This window comes from Taudactylus pleione, unplaced genomic scaffold (assembly GCF_031769625.1).
Source record: "Taudactylus pleione unplaced genomic scaffold, aTauple2 ptg000276l, whole genome shotgun sequence".
NCBI classification, from domain to species: Eukaryota; Metazoa; Chordata; class Amphibia; order Anura; family Myobatrachidae; genus Taudactylus; species Taudactylus pleione.
The window spans coordinates 15,457,865-15,473,094 of NW_028284678.1; positions in this window are offsets into that span (position 1 = coordinate 15,457,865).

A 15,230-nucleotide genomic window follows, 5' to 3' on the forward strand; every position below is an offset into this window, starting at 1 on the left:
TTTTTCATATTCAAATGCTTAAAAAAATAAGTATATATTTTTTTAAAGTGTAATAGGGTAAACTTTTTTTTTTTATGTGCTCCCGTCAAGCTGGTGTGAAACTGCAAATCCCAGCATGCCATTCCAGAGTAAATACATGCCTTAATAGCAATACTGTGCCAGGCCAGGATTGTATTTGTAGTTCCATAGCAGTTATAGTTTTTTGTTTTTTTTTTAAAGGAAAAAAATGCATATAAAGAAGACAAATGACTTTGTTGGAAATGTACAAAGTACATTTTTATTTGTTAATGCAGGTTGAGTCTCCCATATTCAAATATTGTGATACGAAATATTCAGAAATACGATAAACAAACCTTTGATTTTTGATGGTTCAATGCACACAAACTTTGTTTAAGGCACAAATTATTAAAAATATTGTATAAAATTACCTTCAGACTGTGTGTATAATGTGTATATGAAACATAACTGATTTTATGAATGTACACAAACTTTGTTTGAGCCACAAAATTATTGAAAATATTGTATAAAATTACCTGCAGGCTGTGTGTATAAGGTGTATATAACACATAAATGCATTCTGTGTGTATATTTGGGTCCCATTCCCAAGATATTTCATTATGCTATGCAAATATTCCAAAATACGGAATATTCCGATATCTAAAATACCCCTGGTCCCAAGCATTTTGGATATCGGAGACTCAACCTGTACAACCAATTTGTGCTTCAAATCTGGTTTTTAAAATTAAACTAAATATGTCCAAATAAAAATACAAAATTAAATTAAATGAATAGATACACGATTTTCTGGAGGAATTTGAAATGGGTACACACTTGCAAATGTGGGTTTTGACTTCTGTGCTATCACCAAATGTCCCTCCTTCACCTCCTACAAATCAGACTTCACCTCCAAATATGTATGGCACATATGATAGCAAGATACAATGTCAAATTATTCTTTGGATGGTTTCCAGGGGCACTAACCAGATTTAATTTTGGCCCATAAACTTCCATAAAGTTCGTTTAGAAATCTGGGTGGAAATAATCCAAGATCATCTTTTTTCTTCCGCTTTGCAGCCGACTCCGGAGAGCTCAATTTATGCATCCAGGTGGACCATCGTGTACCCTGCTTGGAGCTCGTTCCAGCCACAGCAGGGCACTGGTCCACCTCACCTTCTCTTGGGCTAGTGAGTTGTTATTTTATCTCCCTGACATCTTGGCTTATGGTCCTTAGAATGGAGGTTTGCTCCACCATACTGGCCTGGACTGCCTCAATGGCTGCAGATTGGCGTTCCACTGCCACCCTAAGGCCATCAATGACTTCGGCAAGGGTGGCAGTGGTGGATGGGGGGGGCACAGTTGATGGAGGTTGTGCCGTCACCCCATCCGACTGCAGCCTTTGATCCAGCGGCGGACTGGGCTGGGGGGCAGGGTGCCATCTGACCCCCGGCCCGGTACAGTGTTAGTATTTAATGGCCGCCTGCCCATTAGCAGTGACCTGAGTGCAACTAGTGTTTTTTATGTGCAAGAACGGTACGGAGAAGACTAACGGAGGTTGGCCTAAAAGGTAGGATTCCCCGAAAAAAGCCATTGCTGAATAAACAGCAGCTGCAGAAATTAACACAGTGGGCAAAATAACACATTGCATGGACAGAATGTCAGTGGAAACAAATGATATGGAGTGACGAAACTAAGAAACTAAGATATATTAGGCAGTGATGGGAGAAAATATCGGAGACGTCGCATCGGGGAAGAGGTACATCCAGATTGCATTCAAGCGACAACAAAGAATCCTACAAGTGTTATGATCTGGGCATGTATGACAGCAGATGCTGTAGGCCGCCTTTATGTCATAGATGACACACTGAACAGCAGAAAGTACATTGACACCATCCTACAACCAAAACTTCCACCTTCTATCAGGGAACTTTTTCCAGATAATGCCCCATTTTTTTTCCAGCAGGATTCAGCTCCCTGCCACACTGCACGGACATGCAAACAGTGGTTCACGGAGAATGACATACAGGTGTTGGGATGGCCAGGAAACAGCCCAGACCTGAACCCCATAGAACATTTGTGGTTCAGTTTGAGAAAACTGGTACATCTGAGGCGTCCATCCAATAAAAGACAATTAATTGAGGCTATAATTGTCTCATGGTACCACATAATAAAGAAGGAAGAGCTCCAAACATTGGTTGACTCAATGCCACGTCGCCGTGCTGCTGTCTTGAAAAATAAAGGATACCCAACGAAATACTGATGGGACAGTAACATCATAAGTACACAGGGATTTTCATCCTAAGTGTTGTTTTCACTGCATAACTTCCCTTTTAATGCAAATATTTGACCTCTGTTTATTGTGTTGAATTCAGCATTAAGGCCCTCATTCAGACCCACTTGCAAGCGGCTGTCCGCACGCAAGGGAGCTCCGTCGTGCGTATGCGCGAGACCCGACGAGCGAAGGACTTTCCTTTGCTCGGAGAGTCTCATCAAAGGGGGCGTGCTGTCGATGGTGACTGACACCACGCCCCCTATGGTGGGCGTGCCTGCCAGACGGAGGCGTTCCCAAGGGAACGCCTACCGTCTGAAGCCGGCCCCACTGACATCACTAGTGATGTCAGTGGGAGTGATTTTGGCTCTGATAGAGCCAAAATCACTCCTGGCCTTGCGGTTGAAAAACCCAACCGCAGGCTTTTACTCGCAGTTCCGATGGTCGCGATGGTCAAGACCATCGCGACCATCATTTTGCACGCTCGTATATGCTGTGGGTGGTGACCCACAGCTATACGAGCATCCAGGAGGACGCTCCATATTAACGGAGGTGGGCCCTGATTCAGAGCGAGCGCTCTGGTCAGAGCGTCCGGCTCTGAATCAGGGCCTAAATTTCCTTTAATTTGATATATGAATCATTGCACTGCATGAAGTGTAACAGTTTTTATAAGCATTCAAAGTTGAAAAACATTCAAATTTAAAAAAGTGTCCGCAATTTTGCCCACCACTGTATGTTACAGAGGCTAATAAAAAATGGCTGCCCACATACTAAGCTACAAAGAAATAGCCCTTGTCAACCAATGGGGAGCCAGGTTTCCATTCCCAGGAACCATAGAGGTCGGAAAGTGGAAAAAGGGGACGGGGCTTATCAGGGAATCTGTCAGGGAAGCTGAGATGAATAAGAAGTTTTATGGCACCCAGGGAGGAGAGAGACAGTGAGGGCAGAGGTGAGGAGTGCTCCAGAGTGCAGGAGCGCCTGCTTCCTGTCTTCTCTACACTTTTAGAAACCAGGTAAGTGGAGGGTGGGGCTTATATATGGTGCGTGTGTATATCTATCTATCATATCTATCTATCTATCTTTCTATCTATCTCCTATCTATCCATCTATCTATCTATCTCATATATATCTATCTACCTATCTTAAATCTATCTATCTATACTCTATCTATCTATCCTATCTTTCTATCTATATCATATCTAATCTATCTATCATATCTTATCTATCTATCTAGCTCATATCTATCATATCTTATCTATCTATCTATTTATCTATCTCTCTCATATCTATCTATCTATCTATCATATCTTATCTATCTATCTCATATCTATCTCATATCTATCTATCTATCTTATCTATCTATGTCATATCTATCATATCTTATCTATCTATCATATCTTATCTATCTATCTATTATATCTATGTATCTATCTATCTATATATCTTCTATCTATATATCTCACATCTACCTATCTATCTATCTATCTAATCTATCTATCTATCTATCTCATATCTATCTATCTATCATATCTATCTCATATATATCTCATATCTATCTATCTATCATATCTTATCTATCTCATATCTATCTATCTCCTATCTATCTATCTATCTCATATCTATCTATCTATCTATCATATCTATCATATCTATCTATAGATTTGCAAAGCATTATTTAAGTCAATTGTTTATTTTTTTTTGGAAACCACTCTTTCTGGTCCCCTTCTGGGATGAGAAAATCAACTCCCAGCAGCAGCCATGCTCAAGGATTCTTCTGTGGCAAGGACTGATGTAAATGTACTGTATCACATTTTTTTGTAAATGCCTCCTTCCCACCCCTTCTACCTCATAAATTTTCTTTGAATCAAAAAACTAAATTAAATTTACTACCAATCAACCCTTCCTGTCCCTGCCCTACCTTCAACTACATACATACTCCAACTCCCTCAGGCCTCTCTTGAATAATAAGTGTTTCCTGATGTGCCATGTTTGAAGTTGAACTGCCATGTGTTTGTGCCGCCCACTGCTGCAGCTTAGCTTAGTCAGCCAGCTATCTTGGTGCAAATTTTGGGCCTAAACAAGATGAACAAATCAATATTGTGAGCTGTGAGGTAGTCAAAATTGACTGGAAACGAGTGGAAATAAATGTTATTGAGGTTATTAATACTGTAGGAACAAAAAAGGCCCATTTTATGTGATTTTAGCTGATTTTTTTATTTTTTTTAAGAAAAAATCCAGATCCAAAACCAAAACACGGAGGTGAGGTTTTGGCAAAATCAATCCAGATCCAAAACCAGGGGTGATCCAAATCCAAAACCAAAACACGGGGGTCAGCGCACATCTCTAATTATTACCCAGTTTTGATCTATTACTGTTGTTTCCAATCGTAAAGCGTAACGGATTATGGCCCTGATTCAGCATTTGTGGGCGGGGGCGGGGCAGTGACATCTTCTGTTCCTTTAAAGGGAGGCGTGTCACCGCTGTTGGGTGGGAGAGAAGAGGCCAGTATCTCCAATGGCTGATGGAGATTTCCTGGCCTCTTTGTTGTATCTGCGGCCCCATTGGTCACTAAGCCGGCCGATGTGATCGCAGATTGTCCGATGCTGCATCCTTGCATGCAGCTTGGATAAGTAATGTATGCAGGAGGCATGACACCTCCTGCTGCATTACCATATTACAGCTCATACTTCCTGACAGGGGGCAGCAAGGCTTCTATGGCAGGGGGGCATGGTGCCGCATAAGAGGGGCATGGTGGGAAGATGATGCAGCATCGGGGACAGATTGGGGGCGTGACTGCATCATTGAGGCCCTGCCCCCTCTTCACAAAGCAGGGGGTGGGGCCACGATTACGCAATTCAATGTAAATCGCGTTATTGACCCCCCACGCTGTAGGGGTGTGTGAATGGGGATGCGGGGGTGGGGGTCCAGGGCGATGTGCGGGATGCAAGGGGGTGGAGGTCAGCCATTCAGGGAGAGTAGGCATATATGTTACAGCTATTGCAGCTGCTGACATGTTATAGCTCCTGCGTCCTCTGCTGAATCACCCGCTATGATGTGCTATATAATAATAATAATTAATAAATGGTCGGATAGCTTATTTAGCATATATTAGTCCATAGGCTGCATTCTGGAGTATGTTCGTTGTTTGCAGGAAGGATGTACCCACTTTCGTTCCTTATTGCTTCTGCTTGTTCAGTTGCCCTTCATAACTTTGGGGAGTAGGGGCTGAATTTGCAGGAAGTGGTGGGTCAAGAGCTAATACAGCTTCTAGGAGCTTAGTGAGTCTTCTCCTCTATTTCATGTTCAGGTCTCTTTTGTAATTGGTCCTTTCATAGGCACAGGGTGTGGATAACACCTCATTATTTGCAGACACGGGTGACAGAAGAGATAGGATTGACATTAACCTTTTCCATCCACAGCCCATGAATTATTGTCCCACAAGCATTTTAATCGAATCTAAATGAACAGATGCAGTTGTCCCCTGTCTAGGGGGCCTATTCATTAAACCTAAAAATTCTCTAGAGATAATTAGGTTTAGAACTCTCATGGAGTTCTACCTAATTATAGGTGGAATTCATCATTCCACCTCTCCATAAGTATCTATTCCGAAAAGCTGTAATTTTTGCGATGACAAAATAGATACTTTTCTCTGCCTACACTACCTTAACGCATCTGAAAACAGTGCTGCGCATGCGCTGTTACATCTGTAAAACCAGCGCATGCGCAGCACTGCCTACAGATGCATTAAGTTTGTGTACCAAACCCCGACCCCCCCACCCCACCCCCCCGACTTACCTGTCCGCGCAGCAGCCTCCGGCTCCGTCCTGCTGGTCTGTCATGTGGTTTCCCAGCAGACCACATGACAGATTAGAAAAAATAAACTTTTTTTTTTTTTCTAAACTTTCTTGTGATCTGCTGGGGAGCACACATGTCCGACCAGCCTCCGGAGCCTGAGGACGGAGCAGAGCGCCAGAGGGACTCGTCGGGGGACCTGCACACGCGGATACAGGTAAGTCGATTCTGCTATTCGCCACCTCACAGTGGCGAATAGTAACTGCATCAAATTCAGAAAATTCATAATTTTCGGAATTTGATGAATACCACAATTTCCACATCCCCATACTAATGTATGGGGAGTGTGGAAATTAACGCAGGGGAACTTAGCAAAGAGATATCTGTGATATCTCCTGTGCTGTCTGTTCATGAATACCAAAATAACTTTATTTAAGGAAAATGTCCTTAAAAACTTTATTTTAGTGTTGATGAATAGGCCCCTAGATGAGTATGTTCTGGTCCCCAATACTATTCAAATATCCACTCACCCGATCATTGGTGCATTCATAGTACTGGGTAATTGATTTATGTCCTTAGCAGATATTTGATGCCAATCTACAAGTAGGTTATGTTACATAAAAAAATGAATTCAAATGGATTACACCCAATTTCTTCAGTAGATCTTTGATAAATGAGCCCCTGAGTTTTACACCTAAAAATACCTTTAGGGATGGGCCTCGGCTAATGGGCCAGTACGAGCGTTATACTTGCCACATAGGAGAAAGTGTGCCAGCCAGTCCCTGCTATCTGACTTTTGCTTTCATTGTCTAACTTGTAGTAGACAGATAAAAGCTTATTACTGATTGGTTGGATTGTGTTTGTGTAGATTTGCACCTAAATGCAACATCAATAAATGAGCCATAGAAGCATATTTATATTAGGTATGTACGCGGGATGCAATCGGAAAGCCGGCTGACATTATAAAGAACAGCCGGCTTCCCGACTGTCATATCCCAGCGAGGATGAAATGACCGGCGTCTAGATGACGCTGCTCTTTTTACCGACGCCGGCAGGTCGGCGCCCGGCATCCCAATCGCAGGGATGCCGGGCGCCGCGGGTAGACAGCCGGGGGGGGGGGGATTAGGTTTAGGGCTCCCGGAGGGGACTTAGGGTTAGGCACCCCCCGGGAGGTTGGGGTTAGTCTAGGGGGAGGGTTAGGGTTAGGCACCCCCGGGGGACTTAGGTTTAGGCAGCGTGGAAGGGGGTGTTAGGTTTAGGCACTTACAGGGGGGATTAGGGTTAGGCACAGGGGGGAGGTTAGGGTTAGGCACCCCCCCAGGGGACTTAGGTTTAGGCGGCAGGGAAGGGGGGGTTAGGGTTAGGCACTTGAGGGAGAGGTTAGGGTTAGGCACCCCTAAGGGAGGGTTAGGGGGGTAGGTTAGGTTAGTTAGTACTTACCTGGGGATTATCGGGATTTCCAGTGCCGTCGGGCTGTCGCTGCCAGGATCTGTTCCTCTATCGGCCTGACGCTGCCGGGAGTATTACATATCGATTCCATGTGCGCCGACCCCCCATGTTTTGGTTTTGGATCTGTATCTCCTTTGTGTTTCGGATCTGGATTTGGTTTTGCCAAAACCGCCTTTGCGTGTTTTGGTTTTGGTTTTAGATCTATATTTTCTTTACAAAAATTATAAAAACTGCTAAAATCACATAATTTGGTTTTTGTTTGTTCCTACAGTGTTATTAACCTCAATAACATTAATTTAAACTTATTTGCAGTGAATTTTGACCACCTCACAGCTCACAAAATAATTTTCATCCAGTTTAGGCCCAAAAGTTGCACCAAGCTAGCTGGCTGACTAAGCTAAGCAGCAGCAGTGGGCAGCATAAAGACGTGGCAGCCCAACATGGCACATAAGGAAACATATATTTTCATTAATCAAGAGGCCTGAGGGAGATGTAGTATGTATGTAGGTGAAGGCAGGGAAAGGAAAGGTTGATTCGTAGTAAATTTAATTAAATTTTTTTATTCCGAAGCAAATTTATGAGGGAGGAGGGGAGAGCATGGGCGAACAATATGGACCTCATTCAGAGTTGGTCGAGAATCCAGAAAAAAAAACAATCGCACGGACGGGCAATCGCAACCAAAGTGACGCCCATACGTGAACAATGCACCTCCTCTAGCTAACGAGTGATAGCAGCTAGCGATCGAGTCAATCGTTGTCAGTCGCTGTATGTTAATTTTCTTCTGCTGTTTGCGGCCGCTTGTGTTGTGTGCAAATTACACCAAAATTTAACAAAAAAACGCATAGAATAAACCATCCCCATGAAATTTATTCTTATTATTCGCTAATGCAAATGCAACTGAATCAATTACAAGCCAATTAGCAGTGTTATTAGCTACAACAAACGATCATTAGCTGCTTGCATTGTGTGGCACAAAATAGAAACATCAGACATAACATCAGTCACATTTGAGTGTATCGATTGTACTCTGGGGCTTGAGAAAGCACGTACCCAACCTCAAGCTGTATGATCAGCCAGGCCTCTAACCTGCTCGCAGAGTGACGTTTTACTACTTGCGGCCTTCTATGTCGGTCGTAGCAGGAAATTTATATACGCCCCTGAAACGCCCTGAAATGGTGAGGAACGCCTGCGTTTTTAGAAAACCTCCCCTGTCAACACCCACAAACGGCCTTTCATGTCAATCAACTCCCGGAAGCCACTTCCTGCTCGTAAGCCATACGATCGACAGCATTTTGGATCGCAAGGTCTCGTACGCACATGCGCACAACTAACCGTATGCATGCGTGGTTTGGAAACATCGGATGCGTACGACCGAGCGGCCGCTTACGACTGACTCTGAATGAGGTCCTATGTCCCTTATTTTGCCCACAAAATTAACTTGGTGTTTCAGAATATTTTTTTAAATTAAAGGGGCATGCAAAAGATACTATCTGTGGCCATAAACATTTCTGGACATTTTCGACATTTTCAGCAACTGCATGTCAAAGATTGCAGCAGCTGTGGAAGTTGAACTTCCAACATGGCACATCAGGAAACAAATGTTTTTATTATTCAAGAGGCCTGTGGGAGTTGGAGTTTGTATGTCGTTGAAGGCAGGGAAAGGAAGGTTTGATTAGTAGTAAATGTAAATGTTTTCATTCCGAAGCAAATTTATGAGGGAGGAGGGGAGGGGAGCAGGGAAGGCATTTACAAAAAATAATTAAATCATTCACATATGTCCTTGCCCCAGAAGAATCCTTGAGCGCTACACCTACTGCAGCTGTGAGTGGATCTTCATCCCAGAAGGGGACCAGGAAGACTACTATTAGTAGTTTAGAAAAACAATTGACTGTTAAACAATCCTTTGGGAGGGGGAGCAAGTATGACAGCAGTCATCCAGTTGCACAGTGGATCACTGACGCAATAACTTCTGGTCATACAGTACTTGCTGACATTCAGCTCCCTCTGAATGCCTGTATGCAGTGGGGGGCGACTCTGGACAATGACAATGTATTGGGGGCGGGGCACGTGATCGCGTCATCATGAAGCAAGGGGAAGGGCCACGATGGCAGTTATTACCCAGCGAATCGTGTCACCGCCCCCTCTCCTCCCGCTGCGGGGGCTTCTATCATTAGTGCGGGTGGGAAGGCGGGGGGGCGGCTGGCCACTGGAGGCTAACCTATATTTCCGGGGGTGGGAGCGGCACCTGATATTTGGGAGGCTCCCGGCCAAATCGGGAGGATGGGCAAGCCTGATGCTGGTATTAGATGTGCGTCCAATATCCGCATTAGTGCAGTGGGTTTTAGACAGTTAATTGAGGTCCTGTGTCCCTGCTATCAAATCCCATCTAGAGTCCACTTCACTAGAAAAGCAATTCCCAGCCTGTACAGGGACATTAAAAAAACTTAATTAGTGTCTTCCAAAATGCCATTGTACCCACTGTTCACTTAACCACAGATATGTGGACAAGCGTAACAGAGAAAACGCAAGATTACTTGACTGTAACAGCCTACTGGGTGGGTGTATTGCCTTCATCGCCACCAACATCAGCAGCAGCATCTAACAAACAGCAGCTCATTCAGAGGCTGGCTACTCACTAAAGGGGCCTATCCATTAGCAGATGTTTTTCTGAACGATGAAAGACAAAAGATATCTATTGAAAATTCCGGGGGCTGTGCATGTACATGACAGATTTTTGCAAAACTGCGAACGATGAACGATAATGTATGACATCATTCAGAGAGTGGATTTTTTTCTTAAGATGCATACCGCCAGAGCCGGCCCTAGGCATAGGCATTATAAGCAAATGCCTAGGGGCGACTGGAATGCCCAGGGGCATCCGACTGCTCTGCTGAGTTGCCCCAAGGTGCAACTCCCCTCGCCTGCAGCTGCCCCCCCAGCGCTGCTGCGATCGGAGCTGCCCGCCGCAGCTCCCCCCGCCTGCCACTCAGCTCCGATCGGCATTCCCCCAATTTTTTGGGGGGAATAAGAGGCACTACAGGGGCAATACTATGGGGGGTATTACTATGGGGGCATATGGGCACTACTATAGGGGTATTACTATGGGGGTATATGGGCACTACTACAGGGGCATTACTATGGGGGTATTACTACTGTATATGGGCACTACTACAGGGGCATTACTAGGGCGGCACTACTACAGGGGCATTACTATGGGGGCACTACTGGGGCATTACTATTTGAGCACTACTGGGGCCCCACTATGGGGGTATTACTACTGTATATGGGAACTACTACAGGGGCATTACTATGGGGGTATTACTACTGTATATGGGCATTACTATGAGGGAACTTCTACAGGGGCATTACTATGGGGGTATTACTACTGTATATGGGCACTACTACAGAGTCATTACTATGTATGTGTATATATATATATATATATATACAGTCAGGTGCATAAATATTGGGACATTACAGAATTTTCATATTTTGGCCTCTATTCACCACCACAATGGCTTTGAAATGAAACAAACAAGATGTGCTTTAACTGCAGACTTTCAGATTTAATTTGAGGGTAATTACATCCAAATCAGGTGAACGGTGTAGGAATTACAACGGTTTCTATATATGTGCCTCCCACTTTTTAAGGGGCCAAAAGTAATGGGACTATCAACTCAAAACCTATTTCATGGACAGGTGTGACATTTGCATTTGGAATCAGTTGCTGTCGACTCTCAATATGAGATCCAAAGAGCTGTCACTATCAGTGAAGCAAGCCATCATTAGGCTGAAAAATCGAAACAAACCCATCAGAGAGATAGCAAAAACATTAGGTGTGGCCAAATCAACTGTTTGGAACATTCTTAAAATGAAAGAATGCACCGGAGAGCTCAGCAACACCAAAAGACCCAGAAAACCACGGAAAACAACTGTGGCGGATGACAGAAGAATTATTTCCCTGGTGAAGAAAAACCCATTCACAATAGTTGGCCAAATCAAGAACACTCTCCAGGAGGTAGGTGTATATGTGTCAAAGTCAAAAATCAAGAGAAGGCTTCACAAGAGTGAATATAGAGGGTTCACCACAAGATGTAAACCATTGGTGAGCCACAAGACCAGGAAGACCAGATTATAGTTTGCCAAACAACATCTAAAAAGCCATTACAGTTCTGGAACAACATCCTATGGACAGATGAGACAAAGATCAACTTGTACCAGAGTGATAGGAAGAGAAGAGTATGGAGAAGGAAAGGAACTGCTCATGATCCAAAACATTCCACCTCATCAGTGAAGCATGGTGATGGTAGTGTCATGGCGTGGGCATGTATGGCTGCCAATGGAACTGGTTCCCTTGTATTTATTGATGATGTGACTGCTGACAAAAGCAGCAGAATGAATTCTGAAGTGTTTTTGGCAATATTATATGCTCATATTAAGTCAAATGCTTCAGAACTCATTGGATGGCGCTTCACAGTGCAGATGGACAATGACCCAAAGCATACTGCAAAAGCAACCAAAGAGTTTTTTAAGGCTAAAAAGTGGAATGTTATGTAATGGCCAAGTCAATCCCCTGACCTGAATCCGATTGAGCATGCATTTCACTTGATGAAGACAGAACTGAAGGGAAAATACCCCAAGAACAAGCAGGAACTGAAGATATTTGCAGTAGAGGCCTGGCAGAGCATCACCAGGGATGAAACCCAGCGTCTGGTGATGTCTATGCATTCCAGACTTCAGGCTGTAATTGCCTGCAAAGGATTTGCAACAATGTATTAAAAAGTGAAAGTTAGATTTAGGATTGGTAATTTTGTCCCACTACTTTTGGCCCCTTAAAAAGTGGGAGGCACATATAGAAACCGTTGTAATTCCTACACCGTTCACCTGATTTGGATGTAATTACCCTCAAATTAAATCTGAAAGTCTGCAGTTAAAGCACATCTTGTTTGTTTCATTTCAAAGCCATTGTGGTGGTGAATAGAGGCCAAAATCTGAAAATTCTGTCAATGTCCCAATATTTATGCACCTGACTCTATATATATATATATATATAGGGGTAGGGGGCACCAGTCAAAATTTTGCCTAGGGCACCAAATTGGCTAGGGCCGGCTCTGCATACGCTGAGAACCTTTTAGACAAATGTAGGGATGTCATTACAAAATGGCTTACCCTACTAGGACTCTCCATAGGATTTGTGATTTCTGGCAATGCCACCAACATTGTGGGAGCATTACAGCTGGGTGAATTCCAACACGTCCTGTGTTTTTCTCACGCAATCAACTTGGTGGTGCAATTTGTTTTTTAAATGATAGGGTGTGCAGGAGATGCTGTCTGGCCAAAAAATTCCTAGACATTTTCGACATTTAGCAGGAGCATGTAGAGGATTGCAGCACCTGCAAGAAATGTTGAATTTGCCCTGCCACTAGATGAAGCAAGAGGTAGTTACAAGTAGGGATGTGCGCCAACACCCGCGTTTTGGTATTGGTTTTGGTTTTGGAACTGTATCTCCTCATGTTTTGGAACTGTATTTTTTCTAAAAAATTTTTATAAAATTAGCTAAAATCACATAATTTGGGCCTGTTTTTTTCCCTATAGTATGATTAACCTCAATAACATTTATTTCCAGTCATTTCCAGTCAATTTTGACGACCTCATAGCTCACAATATTGATTTAATCTAGTTTAGGCCAAAAGGTTGTATCCATCTAGCTTGCTGACTAAGCTAAGCGACAGCAGTGGGCGGCACTAACATGTGGCAGTTCAGCTTCCAACATGGCACAGAGTGACATTGCAGTGGTAGACAGGATGTCAGTTTAATAAACTATACGACCCCTAGGAAGTTTAAAAACCAAGAATGTTTTCCTTAACTAGGTCAGAGGCCCGACGGAGTTGGAATATGTTTATGGACTGAAGACAGGGAAAGGACGGAAGAATTGATTAGTTGTGAATTTATTATTTATTATTTTTTTTATTTTTTTGTGGATTGATAATATTAATTTTATTTCACTTTTATTTTTTTAACACTGGGAAAGAGCACCCATGAACGAGGCAGCAGTCCCTTCATGAACAACACAGACAGCACCCCTTTTTATGGACAACAAAGCACCCCTGCCGAGTGCGGACAGACCACCTACAGAGTCACATATACGTGGACAATTAACTGTGGCAGTGTCACCGAACAATAATAGCGCAGCTAAGTTGCTAATGCACACAAACAAAAAAAAAGAAACAAAAAAAGCACTTATATTTTTTTTTACACTGGGTTAGAGCACCCATAATTGACAGAGCACCCCCCTGGACAACACAGCACCCCTTTATGGACTGCAGCCCTAGCCTGAAAGACAAGCCACAGTTTATTGACAGGACAAGTGACACAGCAGCTGCAGCACCCACTGAAGGAAGCCCCCATTTATATACTGCAGCCAAAGCCCCTTTATGGACAACACAGCAGCAGCCTTTAGCCCAAAACCCCGACTGGGCACACACACTGAGTTTCTGCTAGCTTCTCTCTCCACAGCCGGAGTGAAAATGGCATCGATCACGGGGACCTTTATATAATAAAAAAACCCGTGAGAATCCAACAGCGGGAGGATGACATTTTGCCTCATTTTGAGATCCGAACAACACGGGAAAACCCGAGCCGGTCTTGGATCTGACTCAAAATTGAAATGTTCGGGTAGGTCCGGTTCCCAGAGAACCGGACCAGCTCATCTCTAGTTACAAGGTGGAACTCCACCCTTTATATGCTTCAGCGGATGGAGGAAAACCAAAAAGCTCTCTAAAGCTACACAATGAGCTATGACATAGGAAGAGGAGGGGGAAGGCAACCTACTCAAGCTCAGTGGAAAATACTTTCCGTGTTGTGCAAAGTGCTGAAGTTTGAAACCCTTCAAAGTAGTCACCTGTGAAGTGAGTTCAGATACTGATAGCCTTGACAGTTAATTCCCCTTATTAGACTGTTGGAAAAGCAACTTGAGAAACTGAAGGAGGATCTGAAACGATGCGATTTTTCAAAGTACATTGCACTTGTAGATCAGGTCCTTTATTTGCTTCACCAGAAACCAAGGGTTGTCAGGACCTTCCAATCAGATCAATACATTTTGGTGATTGTGCTCAATCCTAGGTTTAAGTCATACGTTGTGGCTTTCTTCCCAATGGACACAGGGCCTGATTCAGACCCGCTCGAGAGCGCAGGACACAAATATCCTCATCATCCTGGTGCACTTCCATAGAAGCATCCTCGATTTCTATGTCAGCATGTTCACTTGTGCTTACATCATCATAAGAGGCAGAAAGACCAGTCATAAATAAAGGCCAAGGCCTTAGCCTTTTCTTGCCACTTCATGTGATGAAAGGCATATTGCCAATTTGATGTCTTTCTGCAGCTAACTTTCCCTTTGAAGTTTTTTTCTTTACCAATGTAAAAGATTGCTTCTTTGATTTTAGATGCCCTGACTTAAGCCCAGTATGACCTTGGGCAACTGCATTAGTAGATGACGTAGATGGAATAGTATCATCATGACTGGTGGCACTGGTAGCAGCTCCAGCACTAGTATGTGGTCCCTGTTCTCCACTCAACTGATTGTTCGCCATATCAACAAATATGGATGAATTGGGGTACAGCACATGTCAATTTGTACCAATTTTAAATATTACACTGTGGTATCAATGACCTACAGTATCACAATAGTTTTTATGAATAATACACTGCGCTGCCACTTACA